This window comes from Armigeres subalbatus, chromosome 2 (assembly GCF_024139115.2).
Source record: "Armigeres subalbatus isolate Guangzhou_Male chromosome 2, GZ_Asu_2, whole genome shotgun sequence".
Taxonomy (NCBI): Eukaryota; Metazoa; Arthropoda; class Insecta; order Diptera; family Culicidae; genus Armigeres; species Armigeres subalbatus.
The window spans coordinates 434350992-434378676 of NC_085140.1; positions in this window are offsets into that span (position 1 = coordinate 434350992).

Consider the following 27685-nt stretch of genomic DNA (forward strand, 5'->3'; position numbering starts at 1 on the left):
CATGTTCCCAATATCAACAGCAACTGTGTAGGAGTGCATAGAAACAAAACTCACTCGTTCCTTTCAAGGGAAATACCAACTAGAGGCGATTCAATAAAAAATGATTGCATGATATTGTAGATTGAATTTTAAACTGCAAATGTACAAATGATTAAAATCTCGAATCGTTTTCAATTTCTGAAGGACAGAAAATTGGAGCTCGTAGATTGTAAAAATGAATAAAATGATCAGAAATCGAAAATAGAAGGTATATGGATTTAAATCTGAAAGCAAAAGTTGAAAACCGAGTGCCGATATTTATCGTAAAACAACGTGAATGTAATAAATGAAAATTTGGAACCAAAATGCAGAAATGAAAAAAAAAGTAGCTGGGGGAATCGTCATAAGGAGAACAAAAACAGACAAACAGACTATTAAAAATCATAAATAGATTAACAAAAATCATAAACACATAAGAGACTGAAACTCGGGTGTCAAAAATTGGTAACCACAAACTGAAGATCAGAAGTCAAAAAAATCAAAGAAAAAAACTCCTAAAACTAGTAATCATGGATCAGAATCTGTAAAACAAAAATTAGAAATCCGAAAACCAAAATTCTAAAATCGAAATCCGAAATCCGAAATACGATAACCGAAAACCGAAAACCGAAATACAAAATCAGAAATCAGAAATCAGAAATCAGAAATCAGAAATTAGAAATTAAAACATAAAAATTGAAAAATTTAAAAATATAAAAAATTTTTAAAAAAAATTGAAAATTGAAAAATTTAAAAATTTAAAAAAAATTTAAAAATTTAAAAATTTAAAATTTTATAAATTTATAAATTCAAAAATTTAAAAATGTATAAATTCAAAAATTCAAAAATTCAAAAATTTGAAAATTTAGAAATTTAAAAATTTAAAAATTTAAAAATTTAAAAATTTAAAAATTTAAAAGTTTAAAAATTTAAAAATTTAAAAATTTAAAAATTTAAAAATTTAAAAATTTAAAAATTTAAAAATTTAAAAATTTAAAAATTTAAAAATTTAAAAATTTAAAAATTTAAAATTTTAATTATTTAAAAATTTGAAAAATTTAAAAATCTAAAGATTTAAGAATTTAAAAATTTAAAAATTTAAAAATTTAAAAATTTAAAAATTTAAAAATCCAAAAATTTAAAATTTTTTAAAATTTAAAAATTTAAAAATTTAAAAATTTAAAAATTTAAAAATTTAAAAATTTAAAAATTTAAAAATTTAAAAATTTAAAAATTTAAAAATTTAAAAATTTAAAAATTTAAAAATTAAAAATTTAGAAATTTAAAAATTTAAAAATTTAAAAATTTAAAAATTTAAAAATTTAAAAATTTAAAAATTTAAAAATTTAAAAATTTAAAAATTTAAAAATTTAAAAATTTAATGTTTAAAAATTTTAAAATTTAAAGATCTAAAAATTCAAAAATTCAAAAAAAAATAAGAAAATTCAAAAATTTGAAAATTTAGAGATTTAAAAATTTAAAAATTCAAAAATTTAAAACTTTAAAAATTTAATTATTTAAAAATTTAAAAAATTTAAAAATCTAGAGATTTAAAAATTTAAAAATTTAAAAATTTAAATATTTTAAAATTTAGAAATTTAAAAATTTAAAAATTTAAAAATTTAAAAATTTAAAAATTTAAAAATTTAAAAATTTAAAAATTTAAAAATCCAAAAATTTAAAAATTTAAAAATTTAAAAGTTTATAAATTTAAAAATTTAAAAATTTAAAAATTTAAAAATTTAAAAATTTAAAAATTTAAAAATTTAAAAATTAAAAAATTAAAAAATTAAAAAATTAAAAAATTTAATGTTTAAAAATTTTAAAATTTAAAGATCTAAACATTTTAAAATTTAAAAATTTAAAAATTTAAAAATTTAAAAATTTAAAAATTTAAAAATTTAAAAATTTAATGTTCAAAAATTTTAAAATTTAAAGATCTAAAAATTCAAAAATTCAAAAAAAAAATAAGAAAATTCAAAAATTTGAAAATTTAGAGATTTAAAAATTTAAAAATTCAAATATTTAAAACTTTAAAAATTTAAAAATTTAAAAATTTAAAAATTTAAAAATTTAAAAATTTAAAAATTTGAAAATTTAAAAATTTAAAAATTTAAAAATTTAAAAATTTAAAATTTGAAAATTTAAAAATTTAGAAATTTAGAAATTTAAAAATTTAACAGTTTAGAAATTTAAAAAAAATTAAAAAATTTAAAAATTTAAAAATTTTAAAAATTTAAAAATTTAAAAATTTAAAAATTTAAAAATTTAAAAATTTTAAAAATTTAAAAATTTAAAAATTCAAAAATTTAAAACTTTAGAAATTTAAAAATTTAAAAATTTAAAAAACTTCAAAATCTAAAGATTTAAAAATTTAAAAATTTAAAAATTTAAAAATTTAAAAATTTAAAAATTTAAAAATTTAAAAATTTAAAAATTTAAAAATTTAAAAATTTAAAAATTTAAAAATTTAAAAATTTATAAATTTAAAAATTTTAAAAATCTAAGAATATAAAAATTTTAAAACTTAAAAATTTTAAAATTTTAAAATTTTAAAATTTTAAAATTTAAAAATTTTAAAATTTTAAAATCTTAAAATTTTAAAATTTTAAAATTTTAAAATTTAAAAACTTAAAAATTTAAAAATTTAAAAATTTAAAAATTTAAAAATTTAAAAATTTAAAAATTTAAAAATTTAAAAATTTAAAAATTTAAAAGTTAAAAAAAAATTTAATTTAAAAATTTAAAAATTTAAAAATTTAAAAATTTAAAAATTTAAAAATTTAAAAATTTAAAAATTTAAAAATTTGAAAATTTAAAAATTTAAAAATTTAAAAATTAAAAAATTTAATGTTTAAAAATTTTAAAATTTAAAGATCTGAAAATTCAAAAATTCAAAAAAAAAATAAAAAAATTCAAAAATTTGAAAATTTAGAGATTTGAAAATTTAAAAATTTAAAAATTTTAAAAATTTAAAAATTTAAAGATTTAAAAATTTAAAAATTTAAAAAATTAAAAAATTAAAAATTTAAAAATTTAAAAATTTAAAAATTTAAAAATTTAAAAATTTAAAAATTTAAAATTTAAAATTTAAAATTTAAAATTTTTAAATTTAAAAATTTAAAATTTAAAAATTTAAAATTTAAAAATTTAAAAATTTAAAATTTAAAATTTAAAATTTAAAAATTTAAAATTTAAAATTTAAAAATTTAAAAATTTAAAAATTTAAAAATTTTAAGCATTCAAAATTTAAAAATTTAAAAATTTAAAAATTTAAAAATTTAAAAATTTAAAAATTTAAAAATTTAAAAATTTAAAAATTTAAAAATTTAAAAATTTAAAAATGTAAAAATTTAAAAATTTAAAAATTTGAAAATTTAAAAATTTAAAAATTTAAAAATTTAAAAATTACTCAATAATTCAAAAATTTAAAAATTTGAAAATTAAAAAAATTAAAAATTTAAAAATTTGAGGATTTAAAAATTTAAAAATTTAAAAACTGAAAAAATTAAAAATTAAAATGAATTGAAATTCAAAAATTTAAAATTAAAAAATTAAAAAATATAGGAAAAATATATTAAGCTCGTTTAGTGGAATGTATTAAACCGTCTAAGACGAATTAAGTACTGTCCATTTAATTCCACCAGTTAATTTTCGTTATCTTTGCAGATACGTATTTCGAGTCGAGTCAAGTACAAGACACTGAAGACGACCACACAGTTGTGGTCGAAATACGTATCTGCAAAGATAACGAAAATTAACTGGTGGAATTAAATGGACAGTACTTAATTCGTCTTAGACGGTTTAAAAAATATAGATACTTGAAAACTTAAAAATTTAAAAATTTAAAAATTTAAAAATTTAAAAACTTAAATATTTAAAAATTTAAAAACTTAAAAATTTTAAAATTTTAAAATTTTAAAATTTTAAAATTAAAAAATTTTAAAATTTAAAAATTGAAATCAAAATTTCAAAATTTCAAAAATTTCAAAATTTAAATATATTAAAATTAAAAAAAAATCAAATTTTCAAATTTTAGAAATTTAAAATTTTGTGATTTAAAAATTATAAAACTAAAAAAAAATAAATTTTAAAATTTTAATAATAATAATGAAACATACTTAGTTTCAAATTCAAAGTTTAAATTTTTGAAGTTAAAAAATTAATAAAATTTTGATTTTGGAATTTGCTTAAAAAAATTAAAAAATGTATGGTAAATGCAAAATGAAAAATGGAAAATGGAAATTGGAAATTGGAAAATGGAAAATGGAAAATGGAAAATGAAAAATGGAATTTTGATTTGAATTCTGGCTGAAAATCTTGCTAATAAGTTAAAAAAAATTATTTGGCTATTGGAACCTAATTTGAAACTGGGATATGGAGCTTCCAAATTAGAACATTGAACGTTGGAACAGCAAAATTAGATCATTGAGTGCGTGGATCAGGGAACCTGGAGCAGAGAACTTGAACTGGAAACTTTGAGTGAAAACTTGGACCAGCAAATGCGGATCAGAGAAGGACTGGGACTGACACTTTATTCCCTGAAGCTTCGAACATGTCTACATGATTGCAGTAACTTTATTATGACTGAATCATATCAGTAGCGTTAACTTTTATGGAACATTGTGTACTGCTAGGGTTGAAACAAGGCTTTCTGAAATTTGCAACTTGAATTGGATTAAGACTTAGACTGAGACTGCAACTTGGGAAAAGGAACTGTTGACTGAAAATATACAACCAAGAACGGCTCTTGAGTCTTGATGATTTGAATTTGAAATATGGGATCGACTATGTTTGAGATTAGGACTTGGAACAAGAGTACTTGTAACAGAGAGCTTAGAACATCAAATTTGGAACAGGAAACTTGGACAAAATCAGAAACATGGAATCAGGAATATAGCTCACGAAATTTTGCAACTAGAACTTGATTGTCTCAACTCGAATTAAACTAAAACTGAAACTGAAGCACAACTTCTAACAGGGCACGCCTTTCCAAGTCACTGCTACTATCAACAATTTTAAAATTATGTTGAACGCTTGGTCAAAACTTCTTGTCACGTCATGCCATGCAGAGCTACCGACCATGAGAAAAAAGTTAGCAATTAAGATTCGCGAGTCACAACCAATCAACAAACGGCAATGTGATACCCCGACATGCGCAACCTGCAGGACTTTTGACTTGATTTATCATTATTGACTGAATTGTAAAATTTAATAATCCAAATAAATTTCCTCGAGCCCAGCCAGGTGTCGGTGTGCCATGTCGATTTCTCCTCCAGTTTGAGCAGGAAAACTACCATTTCTCATGCTAGGCCCGGCTGTCAACGAATAGTCGAACGCGTTGGCGTGGTCGTTATCCTCCGTGGCCCGAAACCGATTCCGTCGGCAGCAGCACGGCTACCACCAAATCAAATATTAAATTTCAATTGTGCAACCTGGAGCTCACCTCCCCTGGCATCTGGCAATAAAGCGCAACTCCGAGGGTTTCTTGGTGCGCTACTGCAGCGCTGGCTGGCTGGCTGGTCGGTGACGCGTGGTATGCAGATTAGCTCCGTAACCGCACCGCGAAGTCATTCCGAGGGGTCCAATCAAGCGCGTCGCAGTTTCACGGAAGCCCGGGAGTGTGTGCACCCGGCGCGATCTTGCGATCGATAAATCAATTTCCCTCAAGAAGAAAAAATAGGCATAAAAACGCCAAACTCAGACGACTGACTTACTATGGGCGGATTGAAAGTCGTCGAGAAATTTAGAAATTGTATGATGAGTATTCATACAATAAATGGGGGATCGAAATGACCGTTAATTAGTCGGTACCAAGCCATTTTTGAGTTTGTTTTTCGAAATTAAAAACATTGATCACTTAATGACATCGGTCGAGAAATTTCCCCTGGTAGCCCACAGTCCGACCGCGGGAGGGAAGGTGGCTGATCAAGAGCGATGTTGACGATTGCGCCTGCCACGGTTATGAACGAGCGCTCCTCCGATACGATGGTGACATAAATCGCGGCTTTGTCGTGTGATTACCCGTCAATACGCTGCGTCGATCGGTTGGCTGCCGGTCCGTCGGCCACGGCTGATCAGGAAGTGGCAGCAATTGGCTTATTAGAATCATTCAAGTGTGGAAATCGGCGATTGAGGTTGGAAAGCGATTACGAGATTTGCGAAGAGTTTCATAGAAAGTCCATACAAAAAGTGGAAACAGTTGGATTAGCTGTTTGTTGTTTTGACGGAAGATGGGATTTCCGTTGCATTAGTTGATCGAAGTGATCATAACTGTTTTGATTAGATTGATGTTGATGTATTGCTTCAGCTGAAAAAACGATTTAATTTTACCTTCACCTCTTACAAAGTGCAGTAATGTTTTTGCTAAAGAAAAAGTAATACCGCTCTGTTCATATGGACGAGATCATCTGGCCGGGGTTCTGCAAAACCGCACCAAACGCCTTTTTGACTGACTTGTGATATTTTGTTCATAGAATAAAAACGGGAATTAATTCATATCTTGGTACCATCTGAGAAAAATGGGAACGGATTCTATGCCATCTAACATTCAATTCCAAAAAAATAAAATCCATTCAGGAATGCGATCGAACCAAATCGAAACATTGTCGAACCAACGTAGTAGAAATGATATTAACTTCCCAAGCCGTTCATGTAGGTAACCCAAAAGTGCACCAATTGTATACAACATCGTCCAAGAGCTGACCTCACGACCCTGGATCGAATGACCATAAATAGACCTGTTATATGGCGATTGGTTGGTGCGCTCTCCTCACGATAATTTCGCCTTTAGCCGGAGCCGCTTCACGCGTCCACCGAAGAATGCACTTTGCCTTGCTCGCGGGTCCTCATTGTGTTGCATCTTCCAACCGTTTGAACTTTGGGCAAACAGCGGTTAAAATTTATGATTCGATTGAAATATGTTTGCTATATTTCCGTCAATATCTAAAGAATCCAATATCAAATTGTGAAAAAAAAAATCAATCAAATCGTATATTGTTCTGGCAATGTTAAAGCTATTGAAGGGGGCTTCGTTAGCCAAAAAGTCTTTCAAAAGTGGAATTGAACTTACTGACTATTGACCTCTTTCCTAATACCATTAAAATTTAAACCAAAAATAAACAGCCTCAAGCTTGTTTTTGTCCTATCAATATCCTATAGTGATGTGACCCCAACCAGGGATGCAAATAAGTTACAAATTATTCGCTCTATCTCGCTGTATCACCTTAATTGCAAGGTTCTCCGTTTTCGGCACGGGGGAAGATGTATTGCAATGGCAATTTACTTCCGCTTTTCTCGCCATTAAATCAATTTCCCCCAAGTGCTGCAGCGCCTTCGTCTCCAGCAAAAATGAACGAGAAAATCGTGAATGTGAGTTCGATTGCGACCGCGCGTCGCGATGCGAAAAGATCAGAGCAGGTTCAGCAGCGCATGCAGTCCCGGTGGTCCGTGCTCGTCATTCGTTGGCCTCCAGCCCGGCTCCGCCTCCTGGTTACCCCTCAGCATAATCGTCGTCGTCGTCGCCGCGTCGTCATCATGAGTTGCCGGTTCGATGAAAGGTTGTAAATCAGAAACTAACAACGAAAATATTTTAATCGTTATGTTTCTGCCAATCGCTCCCTTTCCAGAGCTTCCCCCAGGTGAGGTTGCCGTCATCTCGTGCCAGCTGACTTGCGCTGCCGCTGCGCTATCAGGTGGGTGATGTTGTGCGCTATGCTGAAAGCGCATTAGCCGGATCATATATTGGTTTTGAGCACGCGGCTCTATGCAAAGCTCGTGCTTTTCATTTCATCATTTCGACATCACATTGGATGGTGTCTGAGATTGGAATATAAATAGAAATAAAATCAACTATCGACCGGTGGGCAGGGACTGGCTACGGGATGGGGAAGGATTTTGGAGCTTAGGACGCTTTATGAGGTCACAGAGTTGAACTCAGGTATGGTCGCTTCGCTTGATGAGGGATGGCTTATTGAACCTTCATCGTATGAAGATTTCTTCTCTGTTAGACGTAATCTAGGCCGTGAAAGCTTTGCATATTTATGTCCGTCACCACTGTGTCATAGCTCTCTATTAATCAAAATCTTACCAAATCTGTTTGTAACTTCTATTACTGAACGATTACAACCGTTTTTTTATTACTAATTAGATATTATCCATTACTCATGAAACTGAATGCCAACAATCGACTTGTATGTAAAAAATATCTAAAAAAGTGTTTTCTGAAAAAAATCCTTTCACAAAAATACCTATTTTTGGCATTTTTATTTAATTACTAGCAGATCCGACGAACTTCGTGTTATTTGAAATTAATTTACTTCCTGATTAGTTCTCGAGCTATGCAGAAATTTCACTTTCATTTGTATGGGAGCCCGCCTTTTCAGAATGGGAAGGGATTTCCAACCATCACAGAAACATATTTCCCTTCCAAAAACTTTCAGATTTGGTTCCATTTGCTTGATTAATTCTTGAGCTATGAAGAATTTGGTCAACCGTCTAAGACCAGTTATGTACTCTCCATTTAATTCCATTAATTCTCCATATTTCGAACACAACTGTGTGGTCATTTTCAGTGTCTCGTACTTGACTCGACTTGTCGAGTATATGAAATACGTATCTACAAAGATATCGAAATAATTGGTGGAATTAAATGGAGAGTACTTAACTCGTCTTAGGGGCCCTCCTTAGCCGTGCGGTAAGACGCGCGGTTACAAAGCAAGACCATGCTGAGGGTGGCTGGGTTCGATTCCCGGTGCCGGTCTAGGCAATTTTCGGATTGGAAATTGTCTCGACTTCCCTGGGCATAAAAGTATCATCGTGTTAGCCTCATGATATACGAATGCATAAATGGTAACTTGGCTAAGAAACCTCGCAGTTAATAACTGTGGAAGTGCTTGATGAACACTAAGCTGCGAGGCGGCTCTGTCCCAGTGTGGGGATGTAATGCCAATGAGAAGAAGAAGAGACTTAACTCGTCTTAGAAGGTTGAATACATTCCACTAAAAAGAGCTTAAAATATTTTTTCTGAAGAATTTGGTGTTTTTGTTGTATAGGAGACCCCCTTTCCTAAGGAGGAGGGGTCTCGAACCATCTCAAGAACCTTCCCCGGCCCCAAAAACATCTGCATACACATTTTTACGCCGATCGGTTCAGTAGTTTCCGAGTCTATAAGGGTCAGACAGACAAAAATTCATTTTTATGGAAATAGATGTTTCAAACTCGAGGAGCAAGCTTTATTTAATTTTTTTCAGGTGTTAGAATGAGAAGAATTTCGAAGCAATTTTTTTCAAAACGTCAGCTGCCATGCGAAGATTTTTATTAATCCTTTGTAATAATGAGTTTGAAGTAACGTATGAAAGCGTTATGAATGTTATCGATACATTTATATTGCCAAAGTTCCTACTATTTGTTTATTTGAGACGCTATTATGTTTTTAACCAGTCCGTCAATAATGACGTGCAATCAATTGTGTGAAGAAGTGATGACGAAAATCGTCATAACTTTTGGTTGCGCGACTATCGTCGTGGTACGCATGCGGCGCGAAGAAAACGAATAGGTGTTGCGTCGTGCAATGTTAAGACGAGGACTAATTTTTTTTCGGTTTCTTCATACGACGAGAAGGCCATTTGTCAGCCCTGCTAATAGAAACACCAACACACCAACATGCATCGACCTAACTTTGTGTTCTGCTGACCTAGCGGATAAGCTAAACTGGATTGTTGTAGACGACCAACACGACAGCGACCATTTTCCAATCCTAATAGGATTCGAACAATTTGAACAAAGAAACCGAGCCGCTAGATGGAAAATAGACGCCGCAAACTGGAACACTTTCGAAGAGGAAATTGAAAAGCTTATTCCTCCAAACTCCAATCACTCGATAGAAGAACTAACGGAAGCCATCAAATCAGCAGCCTTACGATCAATACAAAAAACCTCAACCAAAGTACACTCGAAAGCGGCTCCATGGTGGAACCCAACAGTGGCAGAAGCCATCAAGCAAAGAAGGAAAGCTCTAAGAAAAAAGCAAAAATCTAACCCAGTTGATCCTCTCTACCAAGCAATTCACGACGAATTTATAAGCGCCAGAAATAAATGCCGGAAAATCATCAAAGAGGAGAAACAAAAATCATGGGAAAAGTTTGCTTCCTTCATCAACGAAAACACTCCAATTAAAGAAATATGGAACCGCATCCGTGCAATATCTAAAACAGGACAATCAGCATCAAGAACATGGGCGATTCCCACTGAAAACAAATTCATATCAAAACCCCTGGAAATTGCCAACCACTTAGCTGACCACTTCCAAAAAGAATCTTCAAATGAAGCATACTCCCACAAAATCAAAACCAAAATGCAAAAAGAGGAAAGACGGCCTCTCAATTTCAGAAGCAGCCGTAACTCAAAATTATGCCAACCATATTCAATGAGTGAGCTTCTACTCCAGCTGGACAGACTTACAGGAACCTCACCAGGCCCCGATTAAATCCACAACGCAATGCTCAAACCAGTGCTTAAAATATTCATCTTCATGAAGCAACTTCGGTCCGAATTTTGACAAACATCGCATGAATATTCAAAACATAGAATGACATAATCAGACGACTACTCCACGAACTCATTCATTCGACTGTCACTGAATGTGGTTACTATGTGCAGAAAAAAACATAATTAACATTGTTTATGTTGATGTTTACCACTGAAAGTGCCTCGCGGATGAAAATCGGATTCAGTCCTGTGTGATAAATCACTTTACTCATTTGAAACGTGTTCAGATTTCACATAATTTATCAATTTGTAAAATGTGCATAAATATTCAATGACTAATATTCAATTGAATATTGACTGTCCAGAGCCGACTATGAATGTGTCGGAAGTGAACTGACAAATGAATTCATATGGTCTTCACTAAAAAATTTCGATTATTTTACACTCTGGCTCAAACATCTACCGTTTTACATCAAAAAGAAACTGCTAGAAGCATACAACGAAATCTGGCTCAACGGAACCTTTCCAGAACCATGAAGAAAATCAATACTAGTACCGACACCCAAACCAGGAAAATGCCCAAACACAGCTAACAACTTAAGACCAATCTGTCTATCTAGCTGTGTGCTCAAACTATTTGAACGCATGGTAAATAAACGCCTGATGAACCACTTAGAAACCAACGGGGTTCTTGGGAAATCCCAATACGGTTTCGCAAAGGACACCAAACAATTGACGTCATCTCCCAAATCGACAGCTTTGGCAGAGACGCCATTAAAAAACCAAAAACAAGCAGAAATAATGTTCCTGGACCTAACGAAGGCATATGACCGCACCTGGCGCAGACTAATATAAATAAAACTAGCAAAAGCGAAGATCTCCGGAAACATGGCTCAATTCTGCAAGCTTTTCTTAGAACGAAGAGAATTTTAAGTGCGGTACGAAGATCAACTATCCGACACAAAAACTCGAGAGAATGGCGTCCCACAAGGATTCGTTCTCGCAGTCACCTTTTTCCTACTAACCGTCGACAGCATCAGAGACTAGCTCCCAAAGGACACCTTTTTAAAAATGTACGCAGACGACATCACCATCGCTGTCATCGCTAAATCCGCTAAATGGATGCGGGCAAAAATACAAAAAACTCTAGATTGCATACAGAAATGGAGCGACGCAACTGGGTTCCAAATCTTCGCACAAAAATCGGGAATCATGCACATTGGAAAAAGGAAAAAAAAACTCCAAAACCAACCCCCGCCAAAACTGGATAACGAAGAGATAGCAGTCACAAACAACCAAAAACTTTTAGGAGTGTGGCTTGATCGCAACCTCAACTACAACTACCACACAAAAACGAGTAGAGACGAAGTCAAAAAACGGTTAAACATCATGAACTGCCTCAGCAAAACTAATTTGGGAGCCGACAGGAAAAACCTCCTTCATATCCTACAGATGACTATTCTACCAAAATTACTATACGGAGCTCCCATAATAACTTGTGCAAACAGACAAAATGGGTTGCGAAATGGTGAGTTGACATCCGGGAAGGGGCGCCTAACATAGCTCTGGTCCTCACGAGTTCCAATACTCACGCTTCCACGGGTCTTCAGATGACAATTGACCGCCAGCTAAGGGTTGCGTACTTAGCTGGTAGTGCAGCCTGGGCACTGTTGTCCTCCTGACATCAGCTAGAGTGAGAGGGTGCGTCCTGTGGGGTCTGCCTAGGATGTGGTGGGGTTCGACAGTGGGCTCTGTTGAACTTCTATAAAAAGCTGCATGTGTCCCCAAGCAGGCCCTATCAAAGCGACCGTGTGCCGCTCAAAGCGCACTAGCCTAGTCCTGGTGTTGGGTGGGACTTTAAACAAATTTGACCCAACTGACAGAGCGTCTGTTCACCAAGGAGGTGCGGCTCCATCAGCGTCTGTTCTGGCATCCAGCGGCTGAGTATGAAATGCTATTCCCCGGAAGCTATACCTAAGATGGCAGCCCCATCCCGGTGGATAGGGAACCTTGGGTCAACAACCTACTGTTCCCGAAACATCAATTTGTTCGAGAATCCGATAATAAAAGAATACGGACTGATTTTACGGCGACGACTCTTAGCGCGAAACAACGGACACGAATAGGAACATGGAACGTTTTAACCCTAGCCCAGCAGGGTAAATTGGCACAACTTGCCAATGAGGCACGCCGCATGAAGCTTGGGATCCTGGGACTGAGTGAAGTCCGTTGGCCAAACTTTCGAGAACACAGAACGCCGTCGGGACAAGTTCTGCTATACTCTGGTTTACGAGGTCACGACCGGTTCACAAGGTCACGTGGGTCTCCCGTGGCGGCTTTACAGAAAATCAAATCGACCACATCTGCATCAGCCGAAAATGGAAACGGAGCCTTCTTGATGTACGGAATAAACGTAGTGCCGATATCGCGTCTGATCATCACCTCCTCATCGGCGAAATACGCCTGCGCATTGCACGGATTCGTCGGCAGAAGGAAAGAGTTGGACGACGATTCAACACACGCCGACTGGAAGATGCCACGGTGAAACGATCCTTCGTTGAAGAACTAGAGACGCATGCTGAAGATATTCCGGAAGGTGGCAGCGTGGAAGACCAATGGACCGCCATCAAGAATGCCTTCATCGCCACCAGCGAGAATAATCTGGGCGAACTGCGCACCCAGAGAAAGCAATGGATCACCGATGAGACCTGGAGGAAGATAGAGGAGCGAAGAGAAGCCAAAGCCGCGATATAGAGCGATCGAAAACCAGAGGAGCCAAAGTCTCAGCCCGTCAACGATACGTGGCTCTTGAGAAGGAAGTAAAACGCTCATGTCGACGGGACAAGCGAGCGTGGGCAGACTCTCTGGCCGACGAAGGAGAGAGAGCCGCCGCAACCGGGGACATTCGCCTCCTCTACGATATCTCACGACGCTTAAGCGAGGCGAAGATGAATGCAACGATGCCTGTGAAAGACGCGAATGATCAGTTATTGACCGACCCAACTGACCAGCTGAAACGCTGGTTCGAGCACTTCGAACAACTTTTTCATCACCCCCTCGGCATGATCTGCCTAGGATCCGACGTATAACACGCGTCAATACCGAAGCTCCATCACTGTTAGAGATTCAAACAGCCATCCAAAGCATGAAATCGAATAAAGCCCCAGGGGTCGACCGCATATCAGCCGAGATGCTCAAAGCTGACCCCATGACATCCGCACAACTACTGCATCGTTTATTTCGTAATATCTGGGACACCGCAACTTTCCCGGTCGACTGGATGCAAGGTATCTTAGTGAAGGTGCCCAAAAAGGGTGACCTGACTGTATGCGATAACTGGCGAGGCATTATGTTGCTGTGTACCGTTCTCAAAGTTCTGTGCAAAATTATCCTAGCCCGGATTCAGGAGAAGATCGATGCGACTCTCCGTCGGCAGCAGGCCGGATTCCGTGCCGGAAGATCCTGTGTGGACCATATTGTCACGCTCCGCATAATTCTGGAGCAGGTCAACGAATTCCAAGAGTCCCTTTACTTGGTATTCATTGACTACGAAAAAGCTTTCGACCGTCTCAATCACGAGAATATGTGGGACGCCCTGAGACGCAAGGGGGTTCCTGAGAAAATCATCGGCCTCATGGAAGCACAGTACGAGGCCTTTTCGTGTAGAGTGCTGCACAATGGGGTCCTGTCCGACCCTATCCGGGTCGTAGCTAGTGTGAGGCAAGGATGTATTCTATCACCGTTACTGTTCCTCATCGTAATCGATGAGATTCTGGTAGATGCGATTGACCGTGAACCAAACCGCGGGCTGTTATGGCAGCCTATAACCATGGAGCACCTAAACGACTTCGAATTGGCGGATGATGTTGCACTCCTCGCGCAACGGCGCTCTGACATGCAGAGTAAGCTCAACGACCTTGCCGATCGCTCCTCCTCGGCAGGTTTAGTCATCAACGTCAACAAAACCAAATCGTTGGATGTAAACACGGTGACTCCTTCCAGTTTCACAGTAGCCGGGCAACCAGTGGAGAATGTTGAAAGCTTCCAATATCTTGGTAGCCAAATGGCGTCAGACGGCGGTACCAAGATCGACATAGGCGCAAGGATCAAGAAAGCAAGGGCTGCCTTTGCGAGTTTAAGAAATATCTGGAAAAACAGGCAGATAAGTGAACGCACCAAAATACAAATTTTCAACTCTAACGTGAAATCTGTGCTGTTATACGCTAGCGAAACATGGTGTGTATCAGTGGAGAACACTCAACGGCTGCAGGTGTTCATTAACAGATGCCTGCGGTATATAATTCGGGCCTGGTGGCCTCACAATTGAATCTCAAACAACGAGCTCCATCGTCGTTGTCACCAGAGGCCGATATCAACAGAAATTCGGGATCGTAAATGGGGCTGGGTCGGCCACACTCTACGTAGGGGCGGAAATGAAATCTGTAAACAAGCATTAGACTGGAACCCAGCGGGACATCGCAGCAGAGGCAGACCCAGAGGCTCATGGCGGCGAAGCCTCAATAAAGAAATAAAAGAAGTCGACCGAAATCTAACCTGGCAACAGGTTAAAGCGATAGCCGGGCAACGCTCAGGATGGAGATCTTTCAAGTCGGCCCTTTGCACCACCGGAGGTGTACAGGATCCATAAGTAAGTAAACAGACAAAATATTCACCGGCTAGCACCATTGTATCACCAAGGTATACGCTTTGCTACAGGGGCTTTTCACTCCAGCCCTATAGAAAGCATACTCTCAGAAAGCGGACTCCCTCCACTACACCTCGCATCAATCAAGAAAACCATTGATTACTGCACAAGGCAACAACCCAGAGGAGTACTTGAATCGGATTTACGAATCATAAATGATACCAAAAACCTAATGAACGAACTTTCCATCCCGCATATGACTATTGAAAGCGAAAACCCTGCAGAATCACTAGCATGGGAAAAACGTGTATTCCAAATTAACACCGGAATTCCTGACAAACTTCCCCCGAAAGCAAAACAAATTCAATTCAAATAACTTTGCAACACCGATTACCCATATCATCGTCACATATATACAGATGGATCAAAAATACAGGATGGTGTAGGCCGCAGCGTACATTCTAACATTATAAATATCGTCACTGGCCTACCCACACACCTATCAATCTTCAGTGCGGAAGCATTCGCCATCATCAAAGCACTGGAACATTGCCCCACCGGATTAAACGTCATATTCAGCGATTCCAAAAGCGTCTTAGAAACCGTCGCCAACAACAACTCTAGTCACCCCTGGATAATCAAAATCAGAAAAATGCTACAAACAAAAAACGGCACCACAACACTGTGCTGGGTCCCAGCTCACGTTAATATAACCGGCAACGAAAAAGCAGACCAACTAGCAAAAGAGGAAGCTCGCATTGGAAACCCTACCGAGATAAAAACCCCTTACGAAGATTTCAAACGATAAGTCAACTCAAAGATATTATCCAGCTGGTGCGCCAAATGGAACTGCAGCACCACCAAACTAAGAAGGATAAAAAACACCCCTTTCGAGTGGGCCTCATCTTATGTCAACGATAGATATGTTAACCGTGCAATCACCAGACTAAGAATCGGGCATCCAAGCTCACACACCGCTTCCTCGCAAAAAAGGAAGATCCACCTATGTGCCCATCCTGTGGAATAAGAATCACAGTAGAACACATTCTTATTGACTGCAGAATATACGACAAAGAAAGGCAAAAGTACCAACTGGGCACATCGCTACAAGAGATACTAGGTGATGACACCAGCAGTTTGCAAAAAACTGTCAACTTTTTAAAAGAAACAAAGCTGCAAACGCTGATTTAACAACAAAGCAAACCAACCACGAAACTGATGAACTCAACACCCGGTATACAAAACTTAAGTCAGCATATCCAGCATATATATACAGACATCAACCTTAATCAATCATCATCAGTGTACCTCAACCAGTCGCCAGCTCGTCAACCTTTGCCGAACTCAACATGGGAAATAACGATTCCAAGGATACCACACAAAAAAGAGATCACGACATATCGATCATCCAAACCCAGGAAGTACACACCAGTATACTAGCAGACCACGACACGAAGCTGACTCTCCTGATCATCATGGTCGGGATTCAACTCCTCATCATGATAGTGACGATCATCAAAAAACAACTTAAACAACAGGCCATCAAGGCAGCCAGGGCCGTTACCATCCTCCCAGTATGATCCAGGAAGGAAGAGCACGTTACCACTAACCAGGACGACCTAGCCCGATGTCAACAACCACAGCTACACATTATACATTATACAAATTAAATTCAACAATTCAACACTAAAACTCTGTAATCTTATAATGCGACCCGAATAACCCGAATAACCAATATGGTTAAAAGGTCCTAAATAAAAATCAACAACAACAACAACTGTTACTGTTCGAGCCGAAGAAGGATCCTACGATCAAGAGCTCGGCCTTCCGGGGGCTCATTGCCAATTCATTGGGCAGTGACGGTAACGTAAGAGCTCTAACGCAGGAAGCAGTGGTCGAGTGCAGAGACCTGGACGAGATCACGACGGAGGACGAATTGAGGGATGCACTGGTCTCACAATGCAAGCAAGGGGGAAGTGCAAGTGCAAATGACGATTCGACTGAGGAGAGCGCACGGTGGCATGCAAGTAGCAGCGATACGACTGCCAACAAAATGGTGGAGGCGGGCAAGGTGAAAGTAGGATGGTCGGGGTGCCCATTGAGATTCGCCTTACGAGTCACCAAGCAGATGGAGCGATGCTTTAAATGCATGGCGTTTGGCCACCAGGCGCGGAACTGCAGAGGCCCGGATCGATCCGGTCTATGTAGGAAATGTGGTGAAGAAGGACACGTTGCTAGGAATTGCACGAAGCAACCAAGATGCCTGCTCTGCAAACCGGAGGACGGAAACAACCATACGCCGGGTGGCTTCCAATGCCCTGCATACAAGAAGGCGATGGCGGGCGGGATCCTGTATTGTGTTGGAACACGAATGCCAACGGTACGGCGAGAGATTAGAAATAGCGGGCGAAAATGGAAGGCGAAGGACTTCGACAAGGATCTTTTTATCGAAGCACTTCGAGCAGCGGCGCTACAAATCTCGATGCAGATGAGCTGACAGAAACTCTTGCGAGGGCATGCGATGCGACGATGCCAAGGAGACTGGAGCCATGGAAAAGCCGGCGGCTAAATTACTGGTGGAACGAAACTCTTGCTAGTCTTCGTGCTGCGTATCTCAGAGCCAGAAGACGCTTTTAGAGAGCAAGGTCTGAAACAGTCAGAGAGGAGCGTAAGATAATCTTCCGTGAAGCTAGATTGGCCTTCGGACGGGAGATTAAAGTCAGCCAATCCAACTGCTTCAAGGAGTTGTGCCGGGAAGCTGACGCTGATCCTTCTTCTCTTCATTGGCATTACATCCCCACACTGGGACATTGCCGCCTCGCAGCTTAGTGTTCATTAAGCACTTCCACAGTTATTAACTGCGAGGTTTCTAAGCCAGGATACCATTTCTGCACTCGTATATCATGAGGCTAACACGATGATACTTTTATGCCCAGGGTAGTCGAGACAATTTCCAATCCGAAAATTGCCTAGACCGGCACCGGGAATCGAACCCAGCCACCCTCAGCATGGTCTTGGTTTGTAGCCGCGCATCTTATCGCACGACTAAGGAGGGCCCCAGATGCTGATCCTTGGGGCAACGCTTATCGGGTCATAACAGCGAGGATCAGGGGTCCAGCGACGCCAGTGGAAATGTGTCCTGACAAGCTGAAGATCATCGTTGACGGTTTCTTCCCGCAGCATGATTTTACGATGTGGCCGCCTACACCATACGCAGATGAAGACGGAGTAACCATTGCAGGTATGCAAGTCTCCAACGACGAGCTGTCATCAGTGGCGAAAGGTCTGAAGATGAAGAAAGCTCCGGGTCCGGATGGAATTCCAAACGTGGCTCTAAAAACTGCGATACTGGCGTTTCCAGATTTGTTTAGGATGGTGCTGCAGAAATGCCTAGCAGATGGTAACTTTCCGGATAGGTGGAAGATCCAGAAACTAGTGCTACTGCCGAAACCAGGGCAACCGCCGGGGAATCCAGCATCGTATAGGCCCATATGCCTGCTGGATACACTGGGGAAGCTTCTGGAAAGGATTATCCTTAATCGGCTGACGCAGTTCACTGAGGGCGAGACCGGATTATCGGAGAAGCAGTTCGGATTCCGAAAAGGCAGATTGACGGTGGATGCAATCAGGACGGCATTGAAGTTTCAGAGAGAGCGGCCAAGAAGAAGAGGCGCGGCAATCGATTCTGCGCTGTAGTAACGATTGACGTCAAAAACGCTTTTAACAGTGCCAGCTGGAAGGCCATCGTTGCAGCGCTGCACGGTATGCGAGTTCCTGTCTACTTGTGTAGAATCCTTGAAAGTTACTTCCAGAACTGGGTCTTGGTTTATGAAATGGATTCGGGGTGTAACGGCAGGTGTTCCGCAAGGTTCCATACTAGGCCCAACGCTGTGGAACATTATGTACAACGGAGTTCTAAAACTGAAGTTGCCCAAAGGCGTGAAGATCTTCGGATTCGAGGACGATGTCGTCCTTACGATAACCGGAGAGTCGTTGGTAGAAGTAAGAATGCTGTAGGAACGACCGACGCAGTTGAAAACTGGATGAATGGAGTCAAGCTGCAGCTTGCTCACCACAAAACAAAAGTGATGCTGGTCAGCTACTGCCGAGAGATCTAGCGGATCCAGGTTACCGTAGGAGGGCACAACATACCGTCTGTGCGGGCTTTGAGGCATCTTGGAGTGATGATCGACGACCGGTTGAATTTAAAACCCATGTAGACTATACCTGCGAAAAGGCGGTTAAAATGGTCAGTACGTTTGCAAGGATCATGCCGAACGTGGGTGGTCCTAAAAGCAGCAGTAGACGTCTTCTGGCAGCAGTATCATCCTCGATACTGAAGTACGGAGCTCCAGCCTGGGGAGCTGCGCTCAAGACGAAACGTAACAGCAGAAAGTTGAACAGCGTGTATCGTCTAATGGCCGTTCGAGTCGCGGGTGCGTACCGAACCATTTCCTCGGCGGCAGTTGGCGTTATCGCAGGGATGATTCCAATCTGCTTAACCCTAGCAGAGGATATCGAGTGTTACCAATGGAGAGATACCAGAAATGTGAAGAAGACGGTGAGACTTGACTCTATGGTGAAGTGGGACAATGCGGTTAATGGAAGGTGGACCCACCGGCTCGTCCCCAATTTATCGACGTGGGTGTATAGAAAGCATGGAGAGGTGAACTTTTACCTCACACAGTTCCTGTCCGGACATGACTGTTTCCGCCACTATCTGCATCGGTGTGGCCATGCGTCATCGCCATTCTGCCCGGCGTGTATCAACATAGAGGAGACTCCAGAACACGTGGTATTCGATTGCCCAAGGTTTGCGGAAGTACGTAGAGGAATGCCTGCCCTACGGGCGGACAACTTCGCAGAGTGAATCTGTCGCGATGAAGGTACGTGGAATGCGGTAAGCAGAGTCATGACCCAAGTACTGTCAGAGCTGCAGCGTCGATGGAGGAGGGACCTGCAAACAAGCGTCGGTTTGGAGGGAAACCCAGCACAGTGAGCAGTGTTTGGTCTCGGGTCGTCGGGGCGCCAGTGAACCGGAAGTCTTCTGCCAACCGCACAGAAAAAAATAATGAAAACTAATCAGCGCGTAAAAAATACAGGCGCGGAAAATTACACTATTCTGAGCATACATGAATCTTTTCCATAATTTTCGCCCTAAATGTATGCAATTTGTATAACATTATGCCACTTAGTCGACTAAATAGTGACATAATGCAATACAAATTGCATACATTCAAGCGAAAATATCGTTTAAAATTACACTCTTTTTGGCATTCCCTTTATGTGCATTACTTTCGTGTAAATTTCAACAACTTTTTCTATCTGTGCGGAATCGTTGGACCGACCCCGGCACTCGAACCGCCAACCTGCTGAAGAAAGTGGAAAGAAGAAGGTAGTGCTTCGGGTATGTAGGGCACCGCCAGTCCGGACGTCATCCACCACCGGAACTGTCGGACCACCTCTGCTACCCGAAGACGAAGACGGCACGAAAGCGTCACCTGCGATAGCCGCCGGTAGTCGGGGCACCATCAGTGCGGAAGTTTCCTTCACCGGAACTGGTGGACCACCCCAGACGTCTGGGGAAGTCAGGAGGATTCGAGTGAGGAAGTTTGTGACACGACCGCCGAGGGATCGAGACAACGTAGCAGTGGATCTCAGCAAGCCAGTCGGCGAACTAGCCTAAGCTAGGGGCCGGAATTTTAGAACAAGTGCATGGGCACAAATATATTATAAATCTACGATTACTACGACTACGGAATAGTTGTTTCTATACCATTGTATTTTTTTTCGGTTTGAAGAACAGGCCAAAATAAACGAATACCGGAAAAACTAATCAAACCTTCAAAATTATGACCAATATACGTACACAATCATAAGAACTATGCAGAAATGCGATTACTAACGGTTTAATATAAAAGAGTTCATGTTTTTGTCTTAATTTAGTTAAATAAAAGGTGGCGAAATTTAGCATATCAAATTTGGTGATTTCAATTATCGCCACTGGCGAAATTCCATTCATAGTTCTGAAATTTGAACCTGAGATAATTTTCGTCACCACCAACAGCATCGGTTGTCTTCTTCTTATTATTAATTAGATTCGTCCATTTCGTCCAGATTTTGTGAGCGTGTTGCCTAAGCTCTATGCGTTCTTCTTCTTCTTCTTATTGGCATTACATCCCCACACTGGGACAGAGCCGCCTCGCAGCTTAGTATTCATTAAGCACTTCCACAGTTATTAACTGCGAGGTTTCTAAGCCAAGTTACCATTTTTGCATTTGTATATCATGAGGCTAACACGATGATACTTTTATGCCCAGGGAAGTCGAGACAATTTCCAATCCGAAAATTGTCTAGACCGGCACTGGGAATCGAACCCAGCCACCCTCAGCATGGTCTTGCTTTGAAGCCGCGCATCTTACCGCACGGCTAAGGAGGGCCCCAAGCTCTATGCGTTAGTGGATTTAAAATCCGTTCAAACCACCATTTCAAGAAGACATGAAAGGGGTGGCGAAAACTAGATCACGGAGATGACGAAAATTGAGAATTCGAGGGATAAACGTACGTTTAGGGTGGTGAAATATAGTGCTTCTACCCTATGAATCTTAAAAATAAATCGAGGCATTATCGTTCGAAATCCTTCATGATTTCGTGACGGTCCCCAATGTTGGATTCTGATTTAGTACTTTCTGGTGGGTCAACGTCAAAACTTGTAGACCAGCCATATTGTATGCTGTGCCAATATGAACTTGCTCCAATCAGAGTGTAAAAAAAAACAAATTTATTTGATGAAGTCCCCCTTTCTTCACTCGTGCTTGACTCGACTCAAACTCTTCTTATTACAAGAAAATCGAATTATTTTTCTAAATTTGTATATTCAGTGAAAAATAAACCGCCCTCAAAATAGCATCCTGAAATCCATCCCTGCTAATCAGCCTGTCTAGTTCTAAATCGATAAATCCCCATCTCCCCAGTCTGAGGCACCCACTTGCATGTCTGCCGTGATTCTAATAAATTTCAACCTTGTTTGCAACGAAGATTTTTTTTTGCGAACGTCAGGCACGATTTTCGAGTAACTTCGAGAAGCGGACCAGCCAAATCCCATATACCCTGCCCGGGGAACACATGCGCTGGACTCGGCGGCAACCGCCGTGATGTGATGGTGGCGTCGCTGCTTCGTGAATCTCTGCGACGGAGGGACTCCACCGGCGCAAGTCAGTAATAAAACATGTAACACTTCTGCGGCCCTCGCACCCCCTCATGTGGAGGACTTTCAGGATTTTATTTTCGGACTCCACACTAGACCCGGTCTTAGACCAGGAGTATCTGCTATCGATGTGGTCTACTACGGTGCGCTGCTATCGTGTCTGGCCCGGATCGAGACCTTCGCCCGCTCGTCGGTCGACTGTTTGCTTAATATGAATTTATTTGATGTCGGCTTCAAGACAAATAGCTCTTAACTCTGTAACTCTGTGGATGTCATGCAATACGAACTGTCCTCTCGGGCCGGCTAGAGGAGAAACGTGGCAATCGATAATTCACGTTTCCCAATGCAAGTACAAGGGAGTATGTTTGCATGTGAACTGGTTTGTTTGTCGAATTTGAACTATTTTCTTGCTAATAAAAACCGGACCACGGGATGAAAAAGACAATGCCTGTGGCACCGAATTGGAGTAGGTCTCCACATCAGCCGGCTGTCCAAGCCATCTTCATCAACCTCATTTCTCGCAGAGCACAAGGTGACATGTTTGCCAGCTCGCCGTGGTCATCTCGTCATCGTCTTCGTCGTGTCTGGCTGCTTGATGGAATGAGTGAAGGTACTACAACTGCACTTTTGACACGTCTCCTGGACGTCGTCCGTCAGGGGCCTTTCTGCTGCGTGGAGGACAAACAGCGAGGTCCTCTTCGCGGCAAGTACGTGCTCCATGCATACGCCCTTGGCAGTTGAGCCGGGGACTGACCGGTAATTGGTTTTGTTTGTTTGGACATTTAAATGAAAATATCAACAGCTTAAAAGTAAACTCTTCTCGGCCAACACGCGACGGGGCAACACTTTAGCCCTGTAATTATTGGCGGAGTGGTCGTAAATAAATGCGGTGAATGGGAGCAATATTTAAAGGGAGCAACAGAGAGTAAATTTGGTATGCGTGATAATTATGGGTGTTGGATAACTGGAGGATGTTCCGACATCCTACTGTAAGAAGCATGTTTAAATTAAATGTTGGACAAGATAGTTCATGCGTGAAAAGGAGGATTTTCTACATTTTTTATAGTAATAAATAAATCAAACGCTTCATAAAGAAAGACCATATAAAAAATACTGCCATTATTGGGAAAATTTACCATTCAAACCATTACCATTTACCATATCCTTGAAATCTGATATGGCTCCCCCAACTAAGACGATCCCCACCGGTGTGTATCTAAATGAGTGTCTAGTATAAGAACGAAATTCGTCCATATTTCATTTAAGCACTTGTTCTCGCACCGGTTGTTTCTATCAAGGTCATTGAAGTGCAATCATGTTTCGCACCGGTGGTGAATATCCGCAGTTGCTATAACAAACACGGAATAAAAAAATCAGGAAAAGTATTTATGAATTAATTTATAAATATTTATCATTTATTTTCAAATCTTTCAGAACGCGCTCCAACTTTTGTAATACTAGTATGTGCGTAATCCATTTTGTGATTATCAGATTGGTTAGACACACATCTGCTTGGTAGCGCTAGCTTCTATGCTACAATTTAATGAGGCGGATATCTCGAGATTTATAAGACTTGGAAATATTTTGTCTTCTTCAAAGTTGTTCGGGTAGCCATAACATTTATGATAGAGTATAGTTTAGTTTGGAATTCATACGCATAGCGGCGCTATTTCAAAATTCGTTAGAGTTGCTGTCTTCTACAAAGTTATCCGGATGGTTGAAACCATTGCGATGGAGGCCAATTTAGTTGGAAAGTCAACCGCTTGGAGGCACTTGTGTAAAAGAAATTATCTATTGAGAAGGTTGTCACTCCAAAATCTGAAAGATTAAAAAAGTTGTTGCTGGTTTTTGCAAAAGTTCATTCATGTTAAAAACTATATTGTTAAAAGCAAGAATAGTTTAAAGTTTAACCAAGCAAGTTTAGTTTGAAACCGCAATACTCGCTGGCGCTCGAGTTGAGTCGAGTCAAGTACGAGACACTGAAGACGGCCTTACTGTTGAGGTCGAAATACGTACCAAGTGGGGGAATTAAATGGAATTGCATAAACTCGTCTCATGACAAGTTACTTTGTAGAATACGGCAATATTCTAAAAATTTCTGATTTCGAGATATCTATCCTACCAGGTTTTTTCTTATACACTAGCACCGCTAAGCGGTTGTATTTCCGAACCGAACAATTTTGTAGAATACGATAATATTCTAAAAATTCCTGATTTCGATATATATAACCTATCAGGTAATTTCATATATGTACACTAGCGCCGGCAATCAGTTGAAATCCAAACTAAACTGACCACCATCACAATGGTATTGATGATGAATAACTGAACAATTTTTCAGAAGACGGCAGATTTTTCATTTATGAGTTACTTTATTTTTCCGTGTGATGATTTGGCAATGGTTGGAGCGGGTCGCCAAATTTGCCTACTCGCTATTCACCGAAGGTTGCGTTTACATTTCCCAAACCCGTTTACCAACGACCGGTGCGAGTTCGCGTTATGATAGAGGTTGCTATTTTGGCTTTATTCACGCACTGGTGGGGATCGTCTAAGGGCACACCTCTCACATATTCCGTTACGATTGGTTCTACTAACCGAGACCTACACCCAAAACAATTCTGTATGACATTCTTTGTATTAAGCATTTTGTATCACATATCGCATTCAATCCGATTAGAGAATGTCATACTTGTTAATACAGCTCATTGCATTAAGTCTGTTCATTTGGTTTCGATCAATACATCCAAACGAATCTCGTTAACTCCTCCTAGAACAAGTATATGAATCGTGTACAGCAATAAAACTTTAACCCACACAATCTTTCCGATTCCATTTAGCTTGATAACCGAAAAGGACACAAATATGCACGGTGCTTATTCCACTCGTATCACTCATTGCTATCCCTGTTACCCTTCCACTTGTCACATCCGCATAGCATGAAACGTGGATATTGATTGCCTTTGGTCGCGTCGTTCCTCATCTGATAAATAGTCCAGATGGTTAGCGCGTCAGTCTAGATGTGCTTAGTGTGGAGGGTCCGGGTTCAATTCCCGCCTTTGATCCAGTTTTTTGTATGCTTGCTGAGGTTGTCGAAGTATACAGCATTTCACTCCTCGATGGGGGGAGTGTAAAATTAGATTCAATGTAGACACTAACACATAACCAGTTCTTATTTTCTCGTGACCGGAGACCTAATACAAGGGCCTGCCGTTTACTTAATACAATCTGTGCATATGTCGCAAATTATGACAAACTGTACGCGAAACTAATGCGAGATTGCAATAAAATGTTGCAATCTCTGGTTGGGTGTAGTCATTGCCCAACAAATAATTTAGGGGAAAAATTATTTAAGCTTTTTTAGTGGAATGTCTTCAACTGTCTAAGACGAGTTTAGTACTTTCCATTTAATTCTAACTGGTTTCTAACAGCAATCGTGATACAGATTTCAGAATAAACATGAGTAACGCTAATTTCCCATCGACGAAGTAACGAAGTAATTCTGTAGAGAAAAGATTCTACAAAATCCCTCAATTTTACCTAAATTTAACGATCTGAAATTCTTTCACTTCACCCGTAGAATTTTCGTTCAATCCGCTAAGATAAACACAAAACCATGCGTTCATCATTATTTCTCATGCAATTGAGTCTTTTTACATCAGTGCACAGTGGTTAAAAAACCGAAAAACGCGATCGTCAGCTTTTTCGGTATGATATGATATGATTTGGGACTAATCACTATCTCTTATAGCCTATTCAGATTGGGCTATTTATGGCTTTGTTAAGTGAGAGGGTATATAATATATCTTGACGTTTCCATGTTTCCTCATTTGCACGCTAATACAGAGTTGAATTCAAGGAGAGTTTTAACATTTAATTTGCGAAATCAAGCATTTGTGTGGCGACAATCGAACATTTTTTTCTGAACAAAGTTTCTACGAAAAAAAATATATAAAAAAAACGAACAGTGGGTAATGTCTGTGACATAACCGCTAAGTGGACGTAGGACTTGTCTTGACCATGCCTTTAAGATACATAATATGTCCAAATTTCTCACATCAACTATTTTGGATAAATAATCGGCGTTGCATACCATTCCTTGGCAAAATCTTCTAATCAAACCGACACAGAAATAAAAATCTACCTCGAACAAGAATCATCAAAAAAATTCAGGAAGTATCTGTCCGGTCACGAAATATTAGCCTCGACAGTTCGCGAAGTCGAAGCAAATTCTGCTCTTCCCTCCTATGGGAAACCCCATTGCTATCTGTCAGAGTTTGAGTGAAACATGGCCGCCATCTCTCTGTTGCTCTACGGTAAAAACCCATAAATAACTGTCATTGTTTGTGTGAAGAATTTTGCTTCGACTTCGCGAGTGGCAACCTTCCCACTGAAGGACTACCTGAAATAAGCCACAAGTTGGCTCAGCAGGGGATGTAGACTGTATCTCAGCCCTTCCACTGAAGGGCCTTCTAATCTGTGCGATAGCGACTGAAGGAGAACATATTTTTAACTCTTAGAGCCTTGAAAAAGGCTGTTTGCTACGGCTAAGTGCAAAAAGTAAGAAAACGATCTTTTCAAATAACCGCGAATTTCTAGTGATGGTATAAAAAAGACTGAATGCTCTGCGAGCGAATGCACTTTTCTTTTATACTTAATTTCTACTTAATTCTGAATCTTCTCTGCTTCCCAATTGGTGGGCCAATCAGCTAGTGTCTTGTATCCCGCTTCTTTGTCAGCCAAAGCGTCATCATCATCAACGCGTTCGAGAAGGGCTTCTTCTTTTTTACGCTTGTTGCTCGCTGCTGGCGTCTATTTCCTAACGGGACTTTTCGCTTGATACAGGCCAATAAGCCAGCGAGACCAGCAAGCGAGCTTAGAATTGCAGTTCAGGTGAGAAGTACGTGTTCTTTTCTGAGACAACATTGTTAGTAGTAGATGGAAGGAAACACCCGGACATGGGATTTCGGGTGATAAGATTTAGAATTGGTAACATAGGACGATCATTCAGTCACGTTTGCTTTGTGTGCGGTCAGTATCAAACAATGTTTATCTAGAAATTTCTTGATCAATGCCAAAAAAATCCAACATTTGATGAAAAATCGATAATGTTTGAGCTGTTATCGGTGTTTTTTTAATCCAAATATCCAAATATTTCAAATATTATGTGAGAGATTTGGACATCTTATGTTTTTTTTAGTTTTGACGCTATTTATGAAAATCACGCATAACATTTTATTACTAGAATATTGGATTTGGCACCCAAGTACAATTTCTATCCCGAAGGGTATTGAAAGCTTTGATATTGATCTCTATTATTGGCTCTCTGA